This window comes from Crocodylus porosus, unplaced genomic scaffold (assembly GCF_001723895.1).
Source record: "Crocodylus porosus isolate Cpor-Errol unplaced genomic scaffold, CroPor_comp1, whole genome shotgun sequence".
In the NCBI taxonomy this organism is placed as follows: Eukaryota; Metazoa; Chordata; order Crocodylia; family Crocodylidae; genus Crocodylus; species Crocodylus porosus.
In genome coordinates, this window is record NW_017728931.1 from 135,968,962 (window position 1) to 135,994,620 (window position 25,659).

Consider the following 25,659-nt stretch of genomic DNA (forward strand, 5'->3'; position numbering starts at 1 on the left):
TGATCAGTACAAGACAAGAACATGAATGGAGACACTTGGCATGACTCTGTCATTGTACTACTGTTACTACTATTCAGTTCAGCAGTGCTTATGAACCACAGTCATTGGCCAGGACATATGCAGACCAAGACAATGGTCTATTCCATGGCTGTCCAACTGGTGGTGTGTGGGCTGAAGGCAGCCCTCAAAGGGTTAACCCGCAACTCCCGGGCCCCCAGTGTGGATACCACTTCCTCCATCACTCTCCTGCTGCTGGAGTCTCCAGACTCCCCTCATTCCTCTTGCCTCTGCCAGTAGGGTAGGATGGCAGGGTGAGATGAGAAGAAGGCGAGCACGCAGTGCAGCATGCACTTCTGAAGGCATGTGACCCAGGAGGCCTATGGGTCCCAGCCACTGAGAAACTGAACAGCCCTAGTCTATTCCACAAAGAGCTTCTTCATCTTACGTACATCAGTTTCAATTGCATTGGGTTCAATATAATTACTCCCAATATAGTTAGGCTGTAGGAAAGAGGAGAAGAGACCCACTTACAAACACTTGGAATAAACTTCCTGAAGCACTTAAGCTGCTTAGAAGCCAAAGCCTTATTTTCAAAAGCATCTGGGAAGCTAAGCTTCAGTGAAAGTCAGTAGGTCTTGGGCTTCCCAGTTGCTTCTCGACTTGTACACATTTTAGCCACACTATTCTTGGAAAACTTGGCAATCTAAAACTTTCTGTTACAATGATTTCTGCGTAGGTCAACCTCTATTCTCCCACAAAGCCCCACTGATTGCAATTTTAAATGAATTCTCAAACTCTTCCTCTGCACAGCTGTTGATGTCTAACTGTAGACTCGTGCTGTTAAATAACCTTTGTATTCTTCCATCCAGTGACGTCCTTAAATAAAATCCTAGGCTGCAGCTCTTATTCCTGCAAGCAATCTTTACATTATGTGAGCAGGATTGCAGGCTGAGGTCCTTTGGCCTGGAGACCTCTTTCATACATTTGCAGACCATTCTGATGATAAAGGCAGTATATGCCTATATAAGTAGTTACCAGAATTAAAGACCTATGGGTTTTTGTTCAATGGTGCTGTGAACAATTTGTACATTAGATTTCCTCATGTGCTGAATATGCATATTTTCAAAAAGAGTTGATAGGTTTGAAGTTTTCTAGGTTGGGATAGGATCTTTTTATAGAGAACTGTGTGGACTTTGCCCTCATATTTAAAAGAAATTGTAGCAGAAATAGCTTACCCCTTTTCCACAAAACCATAGATTTTAAGGCCATTATTTGCCTGCCTACCTAACACAGATCACAGAATTATATTCAGCAATTCCAACAACAGGATACTGGTGACTTGGCTCCTTCATGAAGTTGTAATTTTATTCTCTTTCCTACAACAGGAAGATGCTAGGTAGGATTTCAACATTTGAGATTTCCCTGCCCCCATCTGTCTTGTCATTGTTAAATCTTATCTCTATTTTTTGTCTCCTCCATTCTTTTTAAAGAATCATAATTGGTATGATTATCTTTCCTATAAGAATAATTAACTATAGCTTTTTGACACATTAAATGGGGAACATTACATTTTAAGCAGCAGGCACTGAACCACTAAACAATACTGCTCTGAATAGGACCATCAAGAAGAGGGTCAGGTGAAACAACTGCTAATTTTAGAAACTTGAACTTTACATCTTTATAGAAAGAAAATGAATTTCATGATAGCTTTTCGCTAAAAAAAACAGCGCTCACAGACACACACACATACACACTCACACAAAACACCCATTGGCCTCATTTTAAAATAGACCTTTAGATATTCTTGGGGAGGAAAGATGGTTGAACAATGAATGGTTCATGTGTTGGAACTTCAAGCATATACTTGATCTTTTACTAAAACAATACATCTTGCACCAACAATATTTTAATAGGGCAGCAATTATAGCATGAATGAAAAATAATGCCATAGACAATAATTGAGAGAGGTCATGTCCTAAAAAATAAAAGGCAACTGCAACTCACACACTGTACTACTGAAATGATCATGGAAAAAGTAATCCATGCTTAGTATAATCATGTTTAGGGCATGTTGTCTCTTGGTATATGAGAGAAGTTTGATTAGGTTTGCGAGCTGCAGAAATATAGTTCTCCCACTGACTTCCATTGATTTGATAGGACTAAGTTTTAGAAACAAACAGGTATTAGTTCACATTGTTAGTATTTAAAACTAAAAAAAATGTTTTTTTATCAACAGCCATCACGGGTCACCTCGGGGGACTGAACCCTTAGGCCAGGTACAGACATTACACTTTAAGTAGTATAAGTGACTGGAAACAGGTCTATATCAGTAACAGGACAGAAGTTCATCACACAAAACTGGCCTATACCTATAACAGAAGTTCAGCATACAGTTTGGTTTAAAATGGTGGAACCTTATCTAAGAATTGTCACCACCCATCCCCGCCGCCCCCTCCCTCCACCAAAAGGCGAACGTGTGTTTTGTTCACTACTCTTGTAAACTGTGCCACTTACAGAAAACCATGTCACTTGGACTGATTTCACCTCAGGGTTTTTGAATGCCTGTACCTAGCCTTAATGCCTAGCCTCAAAGCTTGTGAAAAATAGGAGTCTCTTCTTAGCAATAGTGGCCTTATAACTTCTGGGAATACAACCACCAGCGTAGTAGGCATAGCACTGGCCAGTAGGACTGTGCAAGGCTTTGGACTGTGGTTCGGATCTGGAGAAGCTTCAGATGCTTCAGCATTTGAAGAAGCATGTCCGGCTCGAAGCGCTGGCTTCATTAGGCTTTCCAAAGCCCTTCAGAAAAGCTTCGGAGCTGCTTTGGAGATCCAGCCATAGGGTATAATGAGGAATCAATGAAATATCTATAACTTTGTTGGGTTTTTGTCTGATTTGGATGAAATTTGCAGGAGTTGTAGCCTGCGCTGAGAGCATGAATCCCTTCAAATTTCAAGAAGTTCAGTGGGGGTGTTCTGGGGAAACTGCACCCCAAATTCTTGAAAGCAAAACTCATGTTACATCTATGTGCTAAAATACTGGGCGGGGGGAACTGCAGGGGTAGTAACCCCTGGTCAGGCCACGAAGCCTGTCAAGTTTCAAGAAGATCAGTGCAGGGGCTTGGGGGGAACTGCATCTCACATTTTGTCTGTCAGCAGCTAGGGGTGCAGGTCCCCAGAACCCCCCTGCTCCTTGACAGCTGGAAGGCTTCATGGCCTCAGCAGGGGCTACCACCCCTGCAACTTTCACCCCGCTGCACATTAACACAAACAGTCACTTGTATCATGAGTTTTGCCTGTTCTCATCTTGAGATGCAGTTCCCCCCAACCCCCTGCACCTTTCAACTTGAAACTTGGCAGGCTTTGTGGCCTCACCAGGGGCCACCATCCCTGCAGTGTAATAGATACACGTGACATGATTTTGCTTTCAAGGATTTGGGGTGCAGTTCCCCCCAAACCCCTGCACCGATCTTCTTGAAGCTTGGAAGGCTCCATGCTGTCAGCAGAAGCTACCACCCCTGCAATTTTCATCCAAAGCAGACCAAAAACAACAACATTATAGATATTTTATTGGTTCCCCATTATACCCTATGGCTGGATCTCTGAGGGGGCTCAGAAGCTTTGGAGCCGTTTCGGCCAGATCGAAGCGGGAACCTGGTCTGGAGCTCCGAGCGGATCCCTGGCATCTGAAGTGGACAGATCCACAGCTGGATCAATAGCTGCCTACTTGCACAGATCTACTGGCCAGAGAGTCACACACTCTCCGGGATGCTGGGAGCCTCTGTGCTCAGTTCCCTTTTATAGCAAGGGAGCAAATGAGAAAGATGCAAGAGGCTGAAATCAGTCTCCAAAATCATGATGAAGCATTCATGAGCTCTGAAGAATCTAGCTTATATCTGAGAGCTGGTCAAAAAACTTTTTGATAGAAGACTTGTCCCAAAAAGGCTGAGTCAGTGGAACAGAATTTTTTTGTAAAAGCACATCAACACAGTGAGCCAACCTTTCTGGTTTGCTCCCATCTTGACCTTTCTTTTTCCCTTGGTAGCTACTGCTGAGGACTCTCCAGGAAGCACATCCTGAAAGAGTTGATTTTCTCCCTACCAACGAGAGCATTTTAGAACTGTTTTTTTCCGTAGGAAAAAAAAAATCCATTTTTTTGAATTTTCATCTTAATTTAAGGAGAATTTCCCTCCTGAACCCACTGAAATGTTCATTGGAATAAAATTCCATTTCAAGACCAGCTCTAATCACATAGTCATTAAAAGAAAGGGAACAATCAGAAATTGAGGTGGTTGGTCTCATATTCAAGTTGCTGGAATAAGACTAAGAAATATATGGTTCATTTCTGGCATACCTACATTCATCCTTTGTCAAGTTGCTTAAGGAAATATTCATACTAGTTCCTTAGGGCCTACATTCAGGTAGTGCAATGCCTAAGTATGAAGAGGCGTCCACCAGAAGGTTTCTCATTCTGTGGTTTGATTTCGTTTAACCATGTGAGTTGCATAACATCCCCATACAGTTATAGAGGAGACTTCAGAAGTGCCTAAGAATGATGCTTGCACCAGGAGCAAGCAAGAGGGAACATGCCCCCATAGCCTAGTAGTTATAGGATTCCTGTAAGAGGGGAGTCATGGTTTCTGGTTTTGCTGCCAGTAGTCACAGATTTCAAATTAGAGACTTTGGATTATATTCAGATATAACACTGGCAGCAGAGTGTGGAACCCGAGGCTTGCTCTCCTCCAGGAGAATATCACAGCCAATATTTTGCAGACTTTCTCTTCTTTCTTCTCCTTCTGGCTCATTCTTTTTGTACTTCTTGCTGTGCAGGGGCCCAGCTTTTATAGGAGCATGCTCTGCCCTAGACTATATCTATGGCTAGGGACAGACATTACACATAAACAGGTTTCAGTGCTCAGAAACTGGTTTAAATTTGTAATAGAACAGATGTTCAGTTCACATAAACCAGTTTGAAAATGGCTGAAACTGGTTTGAGATAAACCTGGTTGAATGTAGCATCAGACTTAACTGATTTGGCTCAAACCACTTCATGCAATGTCTTTCCCAGACCCCTTTCTGGTTTAAGATAAAACAGACTCCCCCAGCATCTTGGCATGCTCTCTGGAGAATGTCTATCTGGTTACGAACTGGTTCAGCCTAGCCAGGTTAGACTAACATGCAAAGATTGAATCAATTCAGGCTCAGGCTTTTTGAATGTCTGTCCCTCGCTCAAAGGCTTGGTGTGTTCATGGTACCTCCTGGGAAAAGGGGAATGCAGGTTTAAATGCCTGCAGACTGAGAAAAACCTAGAATTTGAATTTCCCACTCCCATCTACTGGGAATAAGAGCAGCAAAATAAGCATCAGAGACACCAATTTACAATTTGAAGAGCATGCATGTTGGCCTTGTCATCATGGCAAGCCGAATTTGCCTTCTGGTGGAGGCCTCTTCAAGGATTTAATCTGAGTTAAATGCTTTGAAGCTCCAATTTGAATGGCAAGGTATCCCATGTGGGAGTTTGGTGTCATTAATAACTTAAGTTAGCTCAGAAACAATAGGCCAGGTAAAAACATTATACATAAATCGGTGTAAGCGACTGGAAACTGGTTTACACCTGTAACCGAAGAGAAATTCAGTGCACATAGACAGTTTTAAAATGGCAGAACATGGTCTAAGACAGACCTGGATCAGTGTAGTGTCAGTTTTAATTGGTTTAGGTTAGACCAGTATATTGAACTTCAGTACATATCCCCCACTGACTCAAGTTGGTCACTGTCCACCACCATCCTGCTACCCTCCCTTCACAGGAAAGCATGCTAGAAGCTGGCCCCCACTTGGCTGCATTGACCAAGTGCCTAGCCAGTCCCACCCCTAGGCTCTCACAGAGCTGAGTCAACACAGCCCCTCTGCCCTACCATGCCTCCTGCCTAAGGCCAGCTGTCAAACACAAGCAGGGAGGTGGAATCATAGAAGCACTGAAAATAAGGGTTGGAAGGGACCTCAGGAAGTCATCTAGTCCAACCCCCTGCTCAAAGCAGGACCATCCCCAACCAGATCATTCCAGCCACAGCTTTGTCAAGCCAGGTCTTAAAAACCTTCAAGGATGGTGATACCACCACCTCTCTGGGTAACCTGTTCCAGTGCTTTACTACCCTCCTAATAAGAACATTCTTCCTAATATATGACCTAAACTTCCCTTCCTGCAACTTGAGACCATTGGTGCAACTTGAAATGATTGCTCCTTGTTCTGTCATCTGCCACCACTGAGAATTGTTTAGCTCCATCCTCTTTTGAACCCCCCTTCAGGTAGGTGAAGGCTACTAATTAAACCACCTCTCAGTCTAATCTTCTGCAAACTAAATAAGCCCAGTTTCCTCCTAAGTCATGTCACCCAGCACCCTATTTTGTTGCTCTTTGCTGGACACTCCAATTTGCCCACATCCTTTCTGTAGGGAGGGGCTCAAAACTGAACACAGTAGTTCAGATGTGGCCTCACCAGTGCTGAATAGAGGGGAATAGCCACTTCCCTTGACCTGCTTGCAACACTCCTACCGATGCAGCCCAGGATGCCGTTAGCCTTCTTTGCAACAAGAGCACACTGTTGGCTTATACTCAGCTTGTTGTCCACTGTAACCCCTAGGTCCTTTCTGGCAGATCTGCTGCTCAGCCAGTCAGCCCCCAGCCTGTATCAGTTCATGGCATTGTTTTGTCCAAAGTGAAGGACTTTGCACTTGCCCTTGTTGAACCTCATGAGATTTCTTCTGGCCCTAGCCTCTAATTTGTCTAGGTCACCCTGAATCCTAGCCCTACCCTCCAGTGTATTTACTATTCCCTGCAGCTTGGTGTCATCTGCAAACTTGCTAAGGAAAAACTCTATGCCATCTTTGTAGTCATTGATTACTGCTCTCTGATGCTCCAGCCAATTTTCTATAACCACCTTACAGTCCATTCATCCAGCCTGTATTTCATTAGTTTGCCTGCAACTAAGATGGTATCAAAAGCCTTGCTAAAATCAAGGTACATCACATCCACTTGTCTTTCCACATCCATGGAGTCACCTCACCATAGAAGACAATCAGGTTGGTCAGGCATGACTTGCCCTTGGTGAATCTATGCTGACTGTTCCCAATCTTCTCCTCCAAGTGCTTAGAAATTGATTCCTTCAGGATCTGTTCTGGGGACTAAGGTGAGGCTGACTGGTCTGTAGTTCTCTGGATCATCATTTTTCCCTTTCTTAAGTATGGGCACTTCTTTTCGCTTTTACAGTCATCTGGGACCTCTCCTTATTGCCATGAGTTTTCAGAGATGATGGCCAATTGCTCTGCAATCTCATCAGCCAATTCCCTTGGGTGCATCCCATCTGGCCCCATGGACTTACATATGTCCAGCTTTTCTAAATAGTCTCTAACCTGTTCTTTCAGCACTGTTGGCTGCTGCTCACCTCCTCCCAAAACTGTGCTGCCTGGTGCAGTAGTCTGGGAGCTGAACTTGCCTGTGAAGACTGAGCTGAAGAAGGCATTGAGCATATTAGCCTTTTCTGCATCCTTTGTCACAAAGTTGCGTCCCCCCTTCAGTAGGGGACCCACACTTTCCCTGATTCTCCTCTTTCTACCAACCTACTTATAGTAATCCTTTTTGCTACCCTTCACATCCCTAGCTAGCTGAACTCCAATTTCACCTTGGCCTTCCTGACTTCATCCATGCATGCCTGAGGATCCCTGCGATGCTCTTATACTCTTGCCTATTTATTTGTCCAAGTTTCCACTTCTTATAAGCTTCCCTTTTGTGACTTAGTTTACTGAAGAGTTCCCTGCTAAGCCCAGCTGGTTTTCTGCCATACTAGTCTTCCTGAACATCAGAATTGTTTATTCCTGCACTCTCAGTAAGGCTTCCAGCCAGCTCTCCTGGACTCCCCCTCCCCCACCTCAGACTGGCTTCCCAGGGAATCCCACCCATGAGTTCCCTGAGCAAGTCAAAGTCTACTTTTCTGAAGTCCAGGGTCTTTACTCTTCTGCTCTCCATCCTTCCTTTCCTCAGGATCCTGAACTCAAGCATCTCATGGTCACTTCTCCCCAAGTTGCCATCAACTACTACATTCCCCATCAAATCTTCCCTGTTTGTGAGCAGCAGGTCAAGAAGAGCAGGGCCCCTAGTTGGTCACTCCAGGAAGTTGTCTCCAACACTCTCCAAAAACTTCCTGGACTGCTTGTGCATTTCTATGTTGCCCTCCCAACAGATGTCAGGGTGATTGAAGTCCCCCATGAGAACCAGGGCCTGTGATTGGGAAACTTTTGCTAGCTGTTCAAAGAAAGCCTCATTCATCACTTACTCCTAGTCTGGAGCTCTATATCAGACCCCCGCCATGACATCACTTTTGTTGCTCTCCACTCTGACCCTAACCTAGAGACTCTCAACAGGCCTGTCTCCAGTTTCATACTGGAGCTCTGAGCAATCGTATGGCTCTTTTACATGAAGCATAACTCCTCCTCTTCTTCCTTGCCTGTTCTTCCCAAACAGTTTGTACCCATCCATGACAGTGCTCCAGTCATGCAAGCTCCCACCAAATCTCTGTTATTCCAATCATGTCATAGCTCCCTGACTGCTCAAGGATTTCCAGTTCTTCTTGCTGGCTTCCCAGGGTCCACTCATTCCTGTACAGTCACCTGAGGTCACTAGCTGATTGCCCTGGTTTCTCAGGAAGCATGAGAAGTGGAGGGGCAGGGAGCATCTGTAGTTGAGTATTTTTCTATCTATATACAATGTCCCAAGGTGTGGGGGAGGGTGCAGAAGGAAGGATTGAGGCCCTTGGAGCTCTAGTGAATGGCATCCAGCAGCAACAGGTGCCCAGCAGCCTTGTGCCATGTGGTGGTGAAAGGATGCTTTGCAGAAGTAAGGATTGGGCCCCTCAGAGCTCCAGCAAATAGCTGGTGGTGGCAGGAGGTGCAACCTGCATGTCCCACCCCCAACCAAAGGGCAAGTGTGTTCTGTTACCGCTTGATCTAACCCACGCTGCCTATAGAAACCCACCTAAGTTAAAACAATTCTCCCTTGGACACTTTGAACACCTGTGCTTAGCCATAATGTAGACAGCTAAGCAATTCTGCAATCCAAAACAGAGGCATCTAGTGAATTCTGGCTCCTATTAATATTTCTGATATGAGGTGCTGCCACCAGGAAAAGTACGTTAACCTTATGGAGTGTCTGTCTCAGGTGCCTAAACTGTGCATTTGCAGTTAGATATTTAGGGAACTACTTCATCTCCTGTCTTTAACCATCCTCGGGCTCTGTTTTCCCATGTGTAAAATGGGTGTGTGAGATACACTCTTCATTTTACCTATTCAGACTATAAGCTGCTGGTGCAGGGACTAACTCTTACTATGCATTTTTCAGACACAGTGGGTCCTGGGCTCAGTTGTGGCCTATAGGGGCACGTCCAGATGTGGACACTTGGTTCCCTGGGGATAAGTAGCCATGGTGTACCTTGCACAGCTGCTTCTTGTCCCTGGGGAATGCTTGTGCCATGAGCGTTTTGGCGCATAGCAAGTTGCCCTGGCTGGGGTAGGGAAAGCTTGGGTCAGCACTGGGCTGGCCCCAGCAGCCTTACCTGGGGTCCAGGCAGCCTCCCAGGGCTGCAGCCATAGTGATCTTGCCATGTGGAGCCTGGTTGGCTGCAGATCACGGCTCTGGGTGGCCTGGCTGCACTTTTCAGCAGCGCATGCTGGCCGAGCATATGTTGCTCCACTTTTTTTTTTTTTTTTGCAGTATTTTTTGACCCTTGGAAATCTAGGGGTCAAAAAAATAGTGGAAACCCCACCTGACATAGTGCAAACTTGGGCTGCGTACCCTTGCAGCGTGGAGACTGTATGGGATGCAGTGCTGTAAATGCGTTTTCAGCATCACATACTGCGCAGCTACAGTCATTTGGACATGCTCAGAGATGCTATCAAAATATGAACAACAACAACAAAATCAATAAAAACCTCAATGCCTTGAGTCTCCCAATGGTATATTAGAATGCGCTTTTGATTCTTCAATCTGCTTCAAGACGTATTCTGCCATAACATTCGGTACTGGTATGGAAGAGATTAATAAGAATATTGGCATTTGAATACTGCAAAGAAACCTATCTCCCTTTTGCTTAAATTACATACTAGCAAGTTGTTTCAAATAGTTGGCATGAGAGCCAATTATCTACATATAACAAAACATCTCATTTGCACAAGGCCGTGTGCCAAACTGATTGCCCTTTAAATTAAACATCACAAGCTCAATGCCATATCACTAAGAGGACCCTATCTGTTTTAAAATAGGTTTGAGCCCTTGCCTTCTTCTGTCTTTGGAACGTATGCTTAAGGCCCTCCCCTGTCAAAGCAGCTTCTGAACTTTTGTCATTATTTTGACATTTTGATGCATCACCTGGGAATGCTGAAATACCTGGTCTGACACTGGTGTCACAGCTTTCCATCTCTATGTGAAAGCATCTACTACTATACTGCACAGCTAAGGCATGATCTTGACACTTACGAGAGACCACAAGAGGTGTGTTACCCAAGTGAAGAGGAGAGGGAGATTTTTTTCCCCCTCCTGCTCACTGACAAATGACTTTAACTCAGGGCTAATACAAATGATGATGTGGGTTCCAATATTTTTCTGGTGGGTAAGACTACTGAGACTACATCCAATGGGTACTTTGCAGAATGCAAAATCTGTAAAGCAGCATTAGAAATGGTGAGGGAGCAGAAAAAATGGGTCTGGAAGATCAATATCCAAATGGTATTTGTGCCAGCTAGGGACAAATAAACTCCATTTCCAAGCTCTCTGAAGTTTGTGGGTGTATAGTCATCATGGTTTATTCACAGCTTTCCTAAAAGGTGTGTGCATATTTAGGCCTGGGGTCTGATTTCAGCTTCATAACTAATGAAAATAGGGGAAAAAAGTCAATTAAAACCTAAAGCCACATGGTTGCATTCTGCCCTCAGCCAAGTGCAGCTTCCAGTTTCAGCATGTGTGCCTATGGACAGAATTTGGATTAAATTTATTGCAAATATAGAATCATACCATTGGCAGGGGACTCAAGGGTCATCTGGTCCAACCCCATGCAGAAATGCTATTACCCAAGTCATCCCTGTCCAGTGCTTATCCAGCCTTCTCTTAAAGAAGCCTCCTCAGACAAGGTCCTTTTACTTACATACCTGTAAGGTGGAATAAGAGACTATGCTATGCTTTGTGTCAGCTATCTGCATTGCTCGCCATAGCACAAGGTTTGGAAGAGTAGCTTCTGCCCATTCTGAGTAGGCGGAGGTGGGAAGAGGAAATTGAAAGAAGCCTTCGTTTCAAATTTCCCACCCTGAAACACCAGCCAGCATCGATGTGCTTGCATGGAATACAAAGCAATCTGCTACTAGTCTGTATATCTCTCTGAAATGAATCATGACTCAGTATGGCCTGCTGCTAAGATAGTGCAGTCGCACAACACTTCTTACACCTGAAGTTACACTACAATCTAGCCCTGCATTTCCTTTTTCCTCTTTGGATTTCTTAGCATACGTATTCTAACACCGCATTCATAAGCAACATGGAAAAGGTATTGTGCAGCTTAGGTTCTCTCATATCCAAAGGCAAGATATCAAACATGGTCCCCAGGGAAGGTCAATAAAGTATGATAAAGGGGTGGATTTGCACGCCATTTTCTGCTAACTCCCCATGTCAACTGTTAGAACCTGACTCCATGCGGTGCCCAACAACTAGGGAGATGGTGGTTCAGTTACCCGTGGATCCTGTTACTCATTAGCCAGAGCAAAGCAGGGAGCAAACAACAGCACACATTGCTTGCAACAGCTTTATTCAGAATGGAGACAGCTTTGGACAAGGGCCTCATGCCATAAGACGGGGTCCTACCCCGAACAATAGGTCCATCTTACATTTATACAATTTGATTTATACTCATTAATATTCACTCTTCCTTTGTCCCGCCTTCTGTTCCACCCATTTCTCCTCCCATCTCAAGCTCCACCTCTGTCTACTGTTTGCTTTATTAGCATGGAATTGCCTATGTATTTCATTCATTTTTGTGTCTTTTGCCATGAGCACATCTAAGACCTTGACTTCTCTTCTTCAGTCAATGGGCAGACTTTGATCAAAACCTGGAAGTTTCTGGAGGCTTCTTCACCAATCACTATTCACCGTTTTGCATATGTTCATCTCGGATTCTGTTACCAATAACGTGTTGTTGTTCACATTCCAGTCTGTTTTTCTGTCTCAGGTTGTACCATCTTCCACGTTCCTAAAACGCCACCTCATTCACAGTACACAGGCTAACACAGATTTACTTGCTGCTCTTCCCTCAAAAAATGGTTGACAGTTAAAATGGTTACTTAGCATAAGCAAATGCTTAGCAAATAACTATCATTCTGCCTTGTGGTTCGCAGCTCTGCTAGGCCACAGGTCATGCCTTTATTCCGCTGCAAATCCAGTGATCTCAAAGATCCAAATATTGTCAGCCTAACATCAACATTTTTAGTGTGCCCAAAGAGGACAAGTTAGTCCACTTCCCTCTTAGTGTACCATGAGAGCATCCATTTGGTAAGTCAGTGAAGAGTTTACATTCATAGCTTAACTTTGCCAAGCAGACAAGACTGTGGTGCCCAGATATCTCACACATTACACTGGCACTACACTTTTTCCAGAACAGAAAAATCATAATGAGTGATTAAAGCATTAAAAGTAACCATAAGGAATGGAAGATAAGTGTTTTGGAGAAAGAAAACTATTTTTAAATCTCTTTTAAAAACTACTCAGGTTTCACTATTCTTTTCCTTTTTGTAATTCTTGACGGTTAGCTCGGGGCTTTTATTTAAACGTTGCATTCTCCATTGTATTTCTACAAATTTTTTTGGGTGATTTACTGGGACTTTGAAAATTTTGCTCCCATGCTTCATTTTTGTCTGTGGACTATATTCATAAGGCCCATCAGAGTTTAACTGAAACATAAAGACATAAAAACATAAAGACACTAGCGCTGAAAAGAAACCACAGTGTCTAAATTTGCCCTTCTGCCTTAAAAACAGACAAGAAAGAAATACACATGACATTCTTTATACTTTGTAGATGCAACCCAGGCTTCTGAGACTGGATAATCACAGGCATCCCACTGTTGTTACCCTGGCTCCTGCATTTTCCTTTCCCTTCTCACTGCTACTTCTTCTCATCACTCATTGCATCATAGCTAAAATTAGATGGCATGATTCTTGGGCTAGGAACTATTTATTTGTTCTGCAAAATGCCCAGCAAACTTTAGCTGTTGTATTAAATACCACTGTTGGAGGGGGAGTGGGTGGATTTGATAGACCACTTCACTGTCAAATACAGCAGTAGATGAATCCATTACCTTGCTCACATTTGACATAACATACGAAACCATTTGACAGTGTTCAGTTAAATAAATTGAAAAATAATAAGACATGTCTGTGATAGAAGATTATAAAATTATGGAATCATAGAAAATGAGGGTTGGAAGGGACCTCAGGAGGTCAGATCTGGTCCAACCCCCTGCTCAAAGATGGATCATCCCCAACCAGATCATCCCAGCCAGGGCTTTGTTTAGCCAGGTCTTAAAAACCTTCAAGGATGGAGCTTCCATCACCTCTCTTGGTAACCTGTTCCAGTGTCTTACTACCTCCCTAGTGAGAGAATTTTTCCTAATACCTAACCTAATATCATAAGATCCCATAGCAATACACTACACTGTCACATTTTCTGGTTCCTAAACACTGCATGTGTTCAGCCTATGCTAGATAAGTAAGTGTGTGTGTTTAAAACTGTGTAGCTGATATGTGTTAATTAACATGCTTTTGAACCCCATTTAAGCTAGGTCTAAACACAAGATGTGATGGCAGGACAGGTTCTAGCACTCAAGTAAGTACCCTGAATCCCCAGAGGGTGTCTGCTGTGATTGGTAGCCCATGCCACCATGTCTTCATTGCTATTGTGACCACCTTTGCTAGTTAGATTCAAACTAGCCAGATCTGTCTTACAATCCTACTACTGTGACAGGGGACCGTCCCGAGGCCAGTCACAATGTCAGCCCTGCCCCCTATCTACCTGCCATTCTTTCGTTGTAACTGAATAGTTGTTCCTAGCTGGGAGACTGCCCATTTAATGTCCTCATGCCAAGGGTGTAATACATGGCTCTGACCTTCCCTTTACTGTGTCCCATGCTTCACAGGTGGCATCACTATATGGCTCCAGCTCCACACTGGGCCCTACTATATTCCCAGCTGACATTTGGACCCCAACCTGGACTCAGGCAACCTAATGTCTCCCATCATTCTGGGCTGCAAGCCCCCCTAGATGACTTTCCCTCTTGGTAGTGGCCCCTTCAAGGACATTTGGCCTCGCAGGCCCTGGCCTCACCTCTAGGTCAGTCAGGACACCAGGCTGGTGGCTCTGGCTGTCCCTTGTGGTGGGTACTTTGTCCTTTGATCCCCAGGGTCCTGGCCTCAGCACAGGCCAATTGAGGTTCTATGGGTAGGTTCTTGAGCAGCTAGCCCTCCCTCCTGTATGGGCCTACCCTCTCAGGCCCCTCCAAATGCTGTTCTCATTCTCTGGGCTTGTAGACCATATAGTTCACTAGGCTTCTGGCCCAAACTTGGCCTCAGATGTCCTTAGGCATGCCTTGGCCACATGCCTCCTCACTGGGGCTTCTACTCCCACATGCACTCTGGGCTTTGTGCCTTTCCCGTCACACACTGTCCTCTCAGTGGGGTCACTACTCTTGCTCCTCACTGGGGCTCCTAGGACTTATGCTCTTTGGGCCTCAGCTGTCTGTCGAAGTGCCTGGGCATCAGTTGCATTCAGGCCTCCCGCTAGACCTTGGGCCCTTTTGCACCCCGTGCTGTTGCCCAAGCTTTACTGTCTCAGGCTTTGGGCCTTGGGACCTCCTGGCTACATGGCGTGTTGCCCAAGTCTGATGCTTTTCTCTCAGGGTGTGCTTCCCTAGCCTTTCCCCTCCAGGGTCACCCAAAAGGCTGTGGCACCCCATACTCACCTTTCACTAGGGAGGCATAGGTGTGGCATTTTCTGTAGACTGCCCTGCCAGCGGCAGCCCCACCACACCACCCAACCCTGGTATAGTTTTAGGGCATGCCCCAGGACCCCTGGAAGCCTACCTGCCCTTGTCTTTTTCCACCCCCTCTGGACTCGATTTTCTTCATGGGCTTCTCACCCCTGGACACTCTATTCCAGCCTCCACTTTATCCTCAGTTGCTGGCCCCATCTCTTTCACAGGCCTATAACAGGATACCTCCCATCATGTGACTGAGCTTCAGCCTCTGTCACTTCAGACTCACCGAACCCCTTATTCTCTCACCAGTGGTCTCTCCCTTGAGAGATCTTCACTCACTTAAGCTTGGCCCCACTCTCTGGCCAGTTGGGGTGTGAGGTCTCTTTGCCACCCTACCCTGCCCCTCATGATAGCCATGCTTGCTCTTTGGCCACTCTGGTCCTGGTTGCAGCTTGGGCCAATCAAGAGCCCTGGGTCAATCCATAAGCAGCTGACCCTTTCACTTGATAGGAGTCCCCAACTGGGCCCCTCTATAAATTATTAATCTCACACCTGGCTTGCCTAGAGCCCCAGAGTTTTGGTATAAAGCAGCCCTTTACTTCACTGGGCTCATGAGAGCCCCTCCACAGACCCTCCAGGGTCAGTTCCAATCCCTGGGTTTTCCCAGGCCTGTCCTCAGGTCACCCATACTCTCACCAGTTCTAATTCAGGGCTTACCTAGCCCCGTTGTAGGCCCACAAACTCTCAGCCCCCTTCCTAGGCTGGCCTGGCTCTTCTCTAGGCACTTGTGTGCATCACCTCTCTTATTCAGCTCTTCTGGCCCCTTACTCAGGCCCCTGTGTACACTGCCTCTCTTTCTCCAGGTCCCTAGGAATCTCTTCCTTCCCCATAGTTCCTACCCTGACCTCCAGGAGCAGACTTCTCAAACCAGGTGATGTTCATCCACTGACTCCCCAGTTGTAACTGGTAGCCTTACTCCTTGGGTCTGGTCTTATACTCTGGCTGCCTAGTCTGTCACCAATCAGGCAGCCTCCTGGATGCCATGTGACCACCCAGTTGTGTCTGCTTGCACCTACAGGCTGGTCTGCAGACTACTCAAGCCCTTAAAGTGGCAGGCACCTAAAGGTGCACTGACACACCTGCAATGATGCTTTCATTTTTTTGATGTAAACTTTTAATGCTGAGTATAGACAGGATTTAAACATGTTATCTACTGCCTACCTGGAGCAAAGATTCAGGACATGAAGGGGATGACCCAAACGGTGATCCAGGCCACCGATTACTACCCCATGGTCCTAGTCCATGTGGGTAGTAATGATGTGGCCAGGAGAAGCCCTGATTGCCTGATGGAGGACTACCACACTCTGGGGGGCGTGCTAAAGGAGATAGGTGCACAGATGGTTTTATTTTCTATCCTATCAGTGAGTGGACGTGGAAGACGGCATGCAACTTGCATCACAGAGAACAACTGGCGGCTTCAGGAATGGTGTCTTGAGGCGGGCTTTGGCTTCCTCAACCATGACCGGCACATCACGACAAGAGACACGCTTGGATGGGATGGGATCCACCTTTACCCTAAATGTAAGCGTGTGTTTTCTAGGTTGGCGGACCTCCTCCGGCGGGCTTTAAACTAGGCTCGTTGGGGGAAGGGAAAGACAAGGGTGGAGGAATCATTGGAGTGTGAGACCAAGCAACACCCACAAGTACAGTCCAGCTTAGACCGACAAGTGAAACATATACACAGGTAAGTGTCATTTTTGACCTGGAGGGATGTGGGCAGTGGGGTCCCTCAGGGCTCAGTCCTCGGGCCCGCACTGTTCAACATCTTCATCAGTGACTTGGACCAGGGGGTAAAAAGCACCATGTTCAAATTTGCTGATGACACTAAGATGTGGGGGAATGTGGGCACGCTACAAGGGAGGAATGGCTGCAATCGGACCTAGACAGGTTACAGGGGTGGGAGGATGAGAATAGGATGGGATTCAACACCGACAAGTGCAAAGTGATGCACCTGGGGAGGAACAACTGGCACCATACCTACAGGTTGGGGAACTCCATTCTTGTCAGTACAGAGGCGGAAAAGGATCTTGGAGTCATCATTGCTGCCAAGATGAACATGGACTGGCAGTGTGGGGATGCAGTCAAGAAGGCCAACCGCACCTTGTCATACATCCACAGATGTATCTCAAGCAGGTCCAAGGAGGACTCCCCCTCTATGAAACACTGGTCAGACTGCAGCTGGAGTACTGCATTCAGTTCTGGGCACCACATTTCAAGAGGGATGTAGACAGCATGGAGAGGGTCCAGAGGAGGCCACTCGCATGATCAGGGGACAGCAGGGCAGGCCTTATGAGGAGAGGCTATGGGGGAGTCCCTGTTCCCCCGAGCACCGCCAGGAGTGACCAGGAATAATGGTCACAAGCTGGCAGAGGGTAGATTTAGGCTGGACTTCACAGTCAGGGCGGCTAGGGTCTGGAACCAACTTCCAAGAGAAGTGGTGCAGGCTGCTACCCTGGGGGTCTTTAAGAGGAAGCTGGATGTACACCTTGCTGGGGTTGTTTGACCCCAATATTCTTTCCTGCCATGGCAGGGGGTCGGACTTGATGATCTACTCAGGTCTCTTCCGACCCTAGAAACTATGAAACTATCATTGCCTTTGTTTACAATGAGTAACATTTAAAAGCATTAATTAGCAAAAGTTAGCCAACGTGTTTTAAGACCCTATTTCATCTCCCCAAGACTAGACCAGTCCTTAAGGAAGCCTATTGTTAATAATTTTAAATAAGGCAGTGAATCAAGAACACAGAAAAAAACCCTGAAATGATTTTAATTTGATTTTTCCATCTCATGCTGCATAGAGGCTTATCAGCATCTGGAAATTTCTACCCAGGCTTTTACTGATTGAATCTGTACTGACCCTTTGAGAATCAAACAATTACTTGAACAGCCTTTAAACTTCAGGGTACAAGTGTGATCAGAGATCTAAATTTACCGATTCATGCTCAGGTGCCCTTGGTTATGCTTACTTTCATCATACCTCATCCATGCTCTGATCTTAGGTTTTGATTGGGAGTATCTGTTGGGATTGATCAGCCATGACTGTGCCCACTTGATTTTCTGAAATTGCAGAGACAGGCTGTTGGTTTCTTTCATTTCCTTATTCTACATTTCTCTATGAATGGTGGCTAATTATAAAGGAAGACACTGATTGTATTCTTTTATCTGTATTACTGTATGTTTTTAAAACAGTTGTCAATATTAAATAGAAATGGTTAATGTATTTCTTGCTGTGTATTTCAATAGCTGCTAGCCATTAAAATCCTCCTGGTCAAATTTTCCTTTGGCATATTGGCGAAAACATTTGTCAGACTGACAGATATGGATATAATATATAGATTTCTAAGAAAGCAAAACAAGGAGCATACATGAATATAGCTCTCCAAGGGAAGTAGCAAGTACATGAGCCAATGAATGGATGGTCCTTGATATACCCCTGCAAAGTTCTAGTGTTGTCCTTACCATATTTATTTGACAAAGGTTTTTAGCTTTTAAAACAAATGCTTCTCATTGACTGTGAAAACCAACAGCATCCTGGAAAGATCTGGAAGTAATAAACAGCATCTGTTTTACTGAGGTTTCTGATGGAGTCAACCTTTTTTCAAGGCACAGAAACATTAAGTAGAAATATATCTGACAAGAACAGAAAAGGTGTTCAAAGATGATTCATTACACAAGTCTATCCTAGTAGCACCTGCAGTCCAAAGGGGAAAGCTCGGATTGATTTTTGGCAAAGTTAATTGCAGTAACTGATAATTAATGGATCATATATTCTAGTGGAATCTAGTTTCTTAGTTTTGCAATCTCTGCTTGATCACAAAGTAATGAACATTTGTTTAGTTCTGCTTGGACACTCATTTATACTCACTAATTATGTCTAGAAAAATCTTATTCTCATGGTATCCATTGGATGCAGACACAAATTAAAAAGAAAAAAAAGGATGGGCAAATATCTAAAGATTCGAATAATCACCAAGAAATTCAGAGACCATCTAAAACACCTGCGTGCTCTAAAAAGGCTGGCAGTCTCTAGGTGATGTTCTTACATTTGAGAAGGTCTAAAAGATAAGGATTCAGGAGACATGGGTTGGGTTATAATCCACTCTCTGTCATACATGTGCTCTGTAAAATTGGATGTAGCACTTCTCTCTCCTTCTCTGTGTGTTTAGATTGTAAAGACTTTTGGACTAGGATTCTGAATATGTGCTTGCATACAGGGCCTCAATCTCAGCTGTGGCACTAGCATAATATGAATATAAAACATATACCATTGGAAAAGATCTGATGAAGAAAGCCATGCATTCAAAAGCTTGTCTCACTTTATTCCAATCATACAGCCGGTCCAATAAAAGATATCACCCTCCGCCAAAAAGTTCGCACCTGTCTATTAGAAAAGATGAAAACCCACAGTGTCTGATACTGATAATATTATGAATAACAATGGATTTTAAATCTGAAACAATGTGAATAAGAAAAGATCATTGCTGTGCAGCACAGAAGAGGTTTCTAGTCAGGTCTATAATGCCTGCAGGTCACGGCAGTAAGGAGCACCATAGTAAAACACAGTACATTTGCTTGACATGCAGTAAAACCCAAAATGGATGTAATGCATGTAACTAGGTGTTTGCCAATAAACTGACTGTGTGAGGTTTACTTATTGACATGTGCCCCGCACTGCTTCAAGGTGTCTATATTACCTTCATGTTGGGGCTAAGAGTATGCAAAACAGGCGTGTTGGCATTTTCTGTTGGCACTTACTACTGTGGTCCAGAGTGAGTGTACAGACTCCCTTTGGCAAGGGACAGAAAATACACAAACTAGTATAAGTGATCAGAAACGAGTTTAAATCTGTAACACAACAAAAATTCAGCACATATAAACCACTTTCAGAATGGCTCAAACAGTTTTAAGATGAACCTGGTTAGATGTAATGTCAGACTAAACTGATTTAATTTAAACGTTCTGTCCCAGATCCCCTCCAGGTTCAAGTTAACTCATAGTCCCGCAGCATCCCAGGGTGTTTTGCACCTCCCCCACAAACCCCACCTTGCAGGATGGGCCAGCTAGTCTTGGGGCAAGCTGTTTGCTGCAGCCTAGGAGGGAGGCATGCTCTAACACTCGCCAGTTTCTGGCCTGAACCACTTCATGCACATGCCTGCATTTCCAGAGTCAAAAGTGAATGCCTGTTCACTTGTTTATCAGTTCAACCTATGCAGCTTAGGCTAACCTGAGAAGATTGAATTGATTCAGGCTTGTAATTTTTACTATCTGTACTTAACCTTTGTGTTTCAGAATCTATCATTCTAGGAACTGGGCTTTAAACTAGGTTCTAGGCTTTAAACTAGATTAGCCGGGGGATGGAGACCAAAGCCCTGAGGTAAGTAGTTGACCTGGAGGAAGGGCAAGCAGGAGGCGGCAAAAGGAGAGGTGTACTAATTCTTCCTGAGAAATCAGGGCAATCAACTAGTTACTTTAGCTGCCTGTACACGATTGCACAGGGCCTAGGAAACATGCAGGAAGAATTAGAAGTCCTTCCACAGTCACGGGACCATGATGTGATTGGAGTAACAGAGAGCTCTCATGGCTGGAGCACTGTCATGGATGGCTACAAATTGTTCAGGAAGGACAGACCAGGGAAAACAGGAGAAGGAGGTGCAATTTATGTAAAAGAGCTGTATGATTGCTCAGAGCTCTAGTATGAAACTGGAGATAGGCCTGTTGAAAGTCTCTGGGTTCAATGTCTTCATTAACAACCTGGAAGACGGCATACCGTGCACCCTCAGCAAGTCTGCAGATGACATCAAGCTTGGGGGGAGTAGTAGATATGCTGGAGGGTGGAGCTAAGATTCAGAATTAACTAGTAAAATTAGAGGATTGGGCCAAAAGAAGTTGCATGAGTTTCAGTAAGGAGAAGTGCAAAATCCTGCATTTAGGACAGAACAATCTGGGAACTGACTGGCTAAAGCAGCCGTTCTGCAGAAAAGGACCTGGGGGTCACAGTGGACAATAACCTGAATATGAGCTGGAAGTCTGCCCTTGTTGACAAAAAGGCTAACGGCATCCTGGGCTGCACTGGTAGGAGCATTGCCAGCTGGTCAAGGCTGGCAACGCTCCTACCAGTGCAGCCCAGGATACTGATTAAAATATTTTTCTGTGACTTATGTAGTATAAATAAGGAATATAAATTGATATAGACTTTAAAGCTACATAAAGTATTTCATCCTACCAGGGTAACCAAAGTGTGGCTGTTGCAGAACTGAGAACTCATATGATTTATATTGCTGTGAAATGGATCAAATTAGGATATAAAATGTGGAAGAATGTAAAGAACTCAGACAAACTCCTCAGCTGGTAGAAACTTGGAATTGATACATAAATGCCCAGGTCCTCAGTCAATACAGATAAAAGCCAGAACATTTCAAAATGACTTTGAAATGAAGAGACATTACATTATCTAAAGAAACACAAACGGATTGCTTCTTATTTGCACTAAAGCTCCATATAGACTGTGAGAGACAGCCATGTGTGGGGTCTCAGTTTTAAAAAACAATCAAGCCCAGAGAATGAAAATGTAGTCCAATGAGTTTACGTGGCAGTTTAAAATGGCCCTACAAAGCTTGATAGAGGTCATGAAGGTACATGGTAGTAGCAAAAACTGGTGGCCCCATGAAAAGGCTCAGAATAGGTATTCATGACTTAATTAAAGTATTGACATTCTGAAAATGTCTAAAAATATTTGTACTTCAGGATTTTAGGTCCTTGGGTGTCCATATAAAACTCAGAAGCAGTGTGGTAATATAAATGTGAAGCCAGGGATGTTACTATGCAGCTCTGGTACTGGACTTGCTGCTCGTTCAGGGACTACATGTGAAGCACATCTCCTGTTGCGCCTGGGTGAGATGGTAGACAGAGTGGAGAAGAATGACCACAGCCCAAGCATACAAACCCAGAAAATGAAATATGGGCCTAGCTACACCACCTCTGGAGTAGCCTAGGAGCACCGATGGAGTGGCACACTGCAGCGTACCTGAGACAGAGAGTTCACTAGCATGTATCCAGCACCACTCTAAAGCAACCATACCTGTTTTGGGAGGTAGCTTGTATGGAGGAGTTGTGCAGTGCTCCCCAAAGCAGTCCAAAACCATGCAGGCATGATCTATATTACCAAAATCCCTACCTCATAATGTTTTGGGTGTAAGCCAAAAAAAAAATCAGTGCCATAGTTTCAGTTTATAAGGGCTTGATCTTAACCAGGGCCTAAGGACTCTGGATTGCATCCAGCAATCACTTAAGCACACATATACTTTTTAACATGAGTACGTGTGTGTAGTTTAACAAATTATACACGCACTTAAAAATGCGCTCAACACATCTGAAGTGCTCAGAACCCTGCACGACTGAGCCCTAAATAAAGTAAATAAAGTTAGAGTAGCGACAATGGTAGGTTGGCATCAAAGTCAAAAGATAGTCATGAGCCATCACAGCTGTGGGCACCATCTGTGTCTCGGATATTTGTTATGCAAAGATTGTGGCAGTCAAATGTTGTCTGTTTCTCTAGGCTACATTGTCCGTCCTAAGCCCCTTTGCCACTCCAGAGTGATGTGTTTACCAACTACAATGCTGACATACAACTGAAATGTTCATCATTGCACAGAATTTCTGCATATTTGGAGAAATACCAAACTGAAGAATCCTAGCAACTACAGAGTGGGGGGAGGGTTGAGTTTTGTTTTGGGTTTTTTGTGGGGGGGGTGTTGAAATCCAATCCTCTCTCCCCCACCCAACACTCATTCAATTACAACTAACAATTTGGCATTGATGTTATCTATACATAAGGGAATGAATATGAACTGCAACCCTGTAGACCAGAGTCAGATCCTCAGCTGTAAACTGGTCTAGTATTATTGAAATCAATCACCTTATTCCGGTTGGACAGATTTTTTAAGAAGTCCCCTAGGCACTTACAGACAGAGGATTTGCTGGTGCCATCTGCGTCCCCATTAGCCTTTGAAAGGCAATGGGGAAATACCAAGTGCTGTGTTGAACTTCTGTTGAGAAGACAAAACTTCTCCCAACCATTAGGGGTGTGTTCTTCGCTGAGTCTTGACCTTCATTGGACAAAGCTTTGCCTGAGATAATGTAGTTGGGGCTGGTTGGAGCAGGGGGTTGGACTAGACGTAACCTCCTGAAGTCCCTTCCAACCCTAACTTTCTAGGATTCTGTGACACTGCCTCTTTCCCTAAGCTGTGTCCTTATTATAGCGCCAAGCAACAACTTCTCCGTAGTAATTCTTTCATCACCAAGCTACCAGTGACTGGAATTGCTATTTATTAATGTATACTGCTGTATCAGGACTCACCTCTGTATGCAAGAAATTACAATCTGAAAAGACAAGATAGTCAAATGAGAGAAGAAACGTATCTGTTACTGAGTAAACAAACCCAGGCTGGAACCTAGAATCCCCAACAGACGAGTCCCTCCTACATGCACAAATAGCAGATAGAGCCAAGGATGTTTCTTACCCCATCTTTATTCATTGCTAATATCCATGGAGTTGTTACCTTCTTTATCATGGTCTCCATGGGACTTTAAGCCAGGAACATTAGGAAATTGGTTCAGACTGCAGCTCTATAAAATTATACAAGTGCTTAGGGATTTCCACTGGCTTCTGAAAGGCTTCAAGTTAGAATTCAAGACCCCGTTTTTAATCGATAAAGGCTTAAAAAGAATCACGTTTTGGAGGCGTAGGCAAGGTGAAGTTACCTTGCTTTTTAATTGAATGGGCAAAGGCCTAATCAGATCCAACAGCAAAACTGAGATGAGAATGAGCAGGAATTTGAATGGGAGATAAGATGAAGGTTTTTAACAGGGGGTAATTAACCACAGCGCTGGATTATAACCTGGTCATTTTTTCCTCATCTCGCCTCTTCAAAACATATACTCTAGCTTAGCTGCAGAAGACTTGTGTTAGTACAGGAGTAACTGGGTGATAATACATGACGTGTGTTATACAGGACTTAAATGCAAGTACAATAGTCCCTCTGGCCTAAAAATCTATTAATCAACCTAAGATATGAACTCGGAGCCAAAAAATCATTGGGTAACTATTATGAAGAATTGACAATATTCCATTAGGAAAAAAAAAGTCAGTGTACACTCAGGTCTTAAAATATATACACATGCCTTGGGCTGGCCCCATGCTGTTCTACACAGTCAGTGAACAACACGATATTCTGTCAGTTATTATTTCCATGTTTCCATACCAGTTTTACTGACAAATCTAAAAAAAATGAATTGCAATTTGAAAATATTTTCCAGGTAAAATTACTTTGCAGTTCACTCCAAAATGTTAACCTGAATATAAAATGCATTATTCTTGACAAATCTCAACAAGCATCTAAGAGATTTTGTAAAAGGATTCCTATATCTATATGCGGAAAACAGCCCATTTTTTAATTAAAAAAAAATCCTTTAATACAAGATAGCTCAGTCACATTGCAGAGTCTAAACATGGTAGGACTTTATAGAAAGCTTTTCTACACTTTAAAATCTGCATAAAATTCATCACGCAAACTAATGTAAGTTCGTAATATTTGTAACACAAAGATTTCTGTCAAAAAAACCACAGTTGGAAATAACATGCTGTTTGTCGTGTAATTGTTACTATTCACTAAAGCAGAAAAAGCAAATGCAGAGAGCTAAAGAACTGACAGCCTAGTCATTTAAAACTACAGGTTGTCTCATGGATGACAATGGTTTTCGAAGTACAGCTCAACCCATGCCGAGCAGTTGCTTGTTGGAGGTATATATAGGATAATATTTTAACACTTTAGTTGAACAGGCCTTATTTTTTCCCGGTAAGTACATAAGGTAATATAATTTAGAAAATCGGCATCACTAGGGTACCATAATGTATTGGGCTTAATGTGCATTCAATATCTGAATTCTGGTATAATAAAGGTTTATTTTAAGTGTCCATCCTGAAAAACTGCATTTCCATTGTTTTTGTGGGAATATTGAACCTTACTCTTGTGTTTAAAATCCCCAGAGAATAAAGATGTTTTATAAACTGTGTGTGGGTGAGTGGAATATCAATAGCCCCCAGTACAAGGGTGAATTTTGTCCTAATGTCACTCCCACATAATTGTTGTTTAATGTCAAACCCCCCACACACTTCCCTAAAAAGAATAAGAGAAATAAAATCAGAAATCTTGTTAAAGTTACTTACGGGGCGCAATCCAAGATGTGTGATCCTTTTGTAACAGGAACTGAGAAGTACTGGGTCCAATACTAGGTTCTCCAACAGAGTCTCTTTACATACTGTAGAGGTCTTTACTTATTCTGGGGATCAGCTCCTGACTTATGACAGAATTATGGTACTCTTATTATTTGCTTGCTTGTTATGGTCAACGAGGCAGCTTTCTTGTTATCATGTCTTTGAACTGTACATAACACATATGGAATCCAGACCTCAACTCAGGCCTTGTAGCAGTTTCTTTAGTACGAATAAGAACAAGCGTGCATATCTTTTCCCTTGAACTC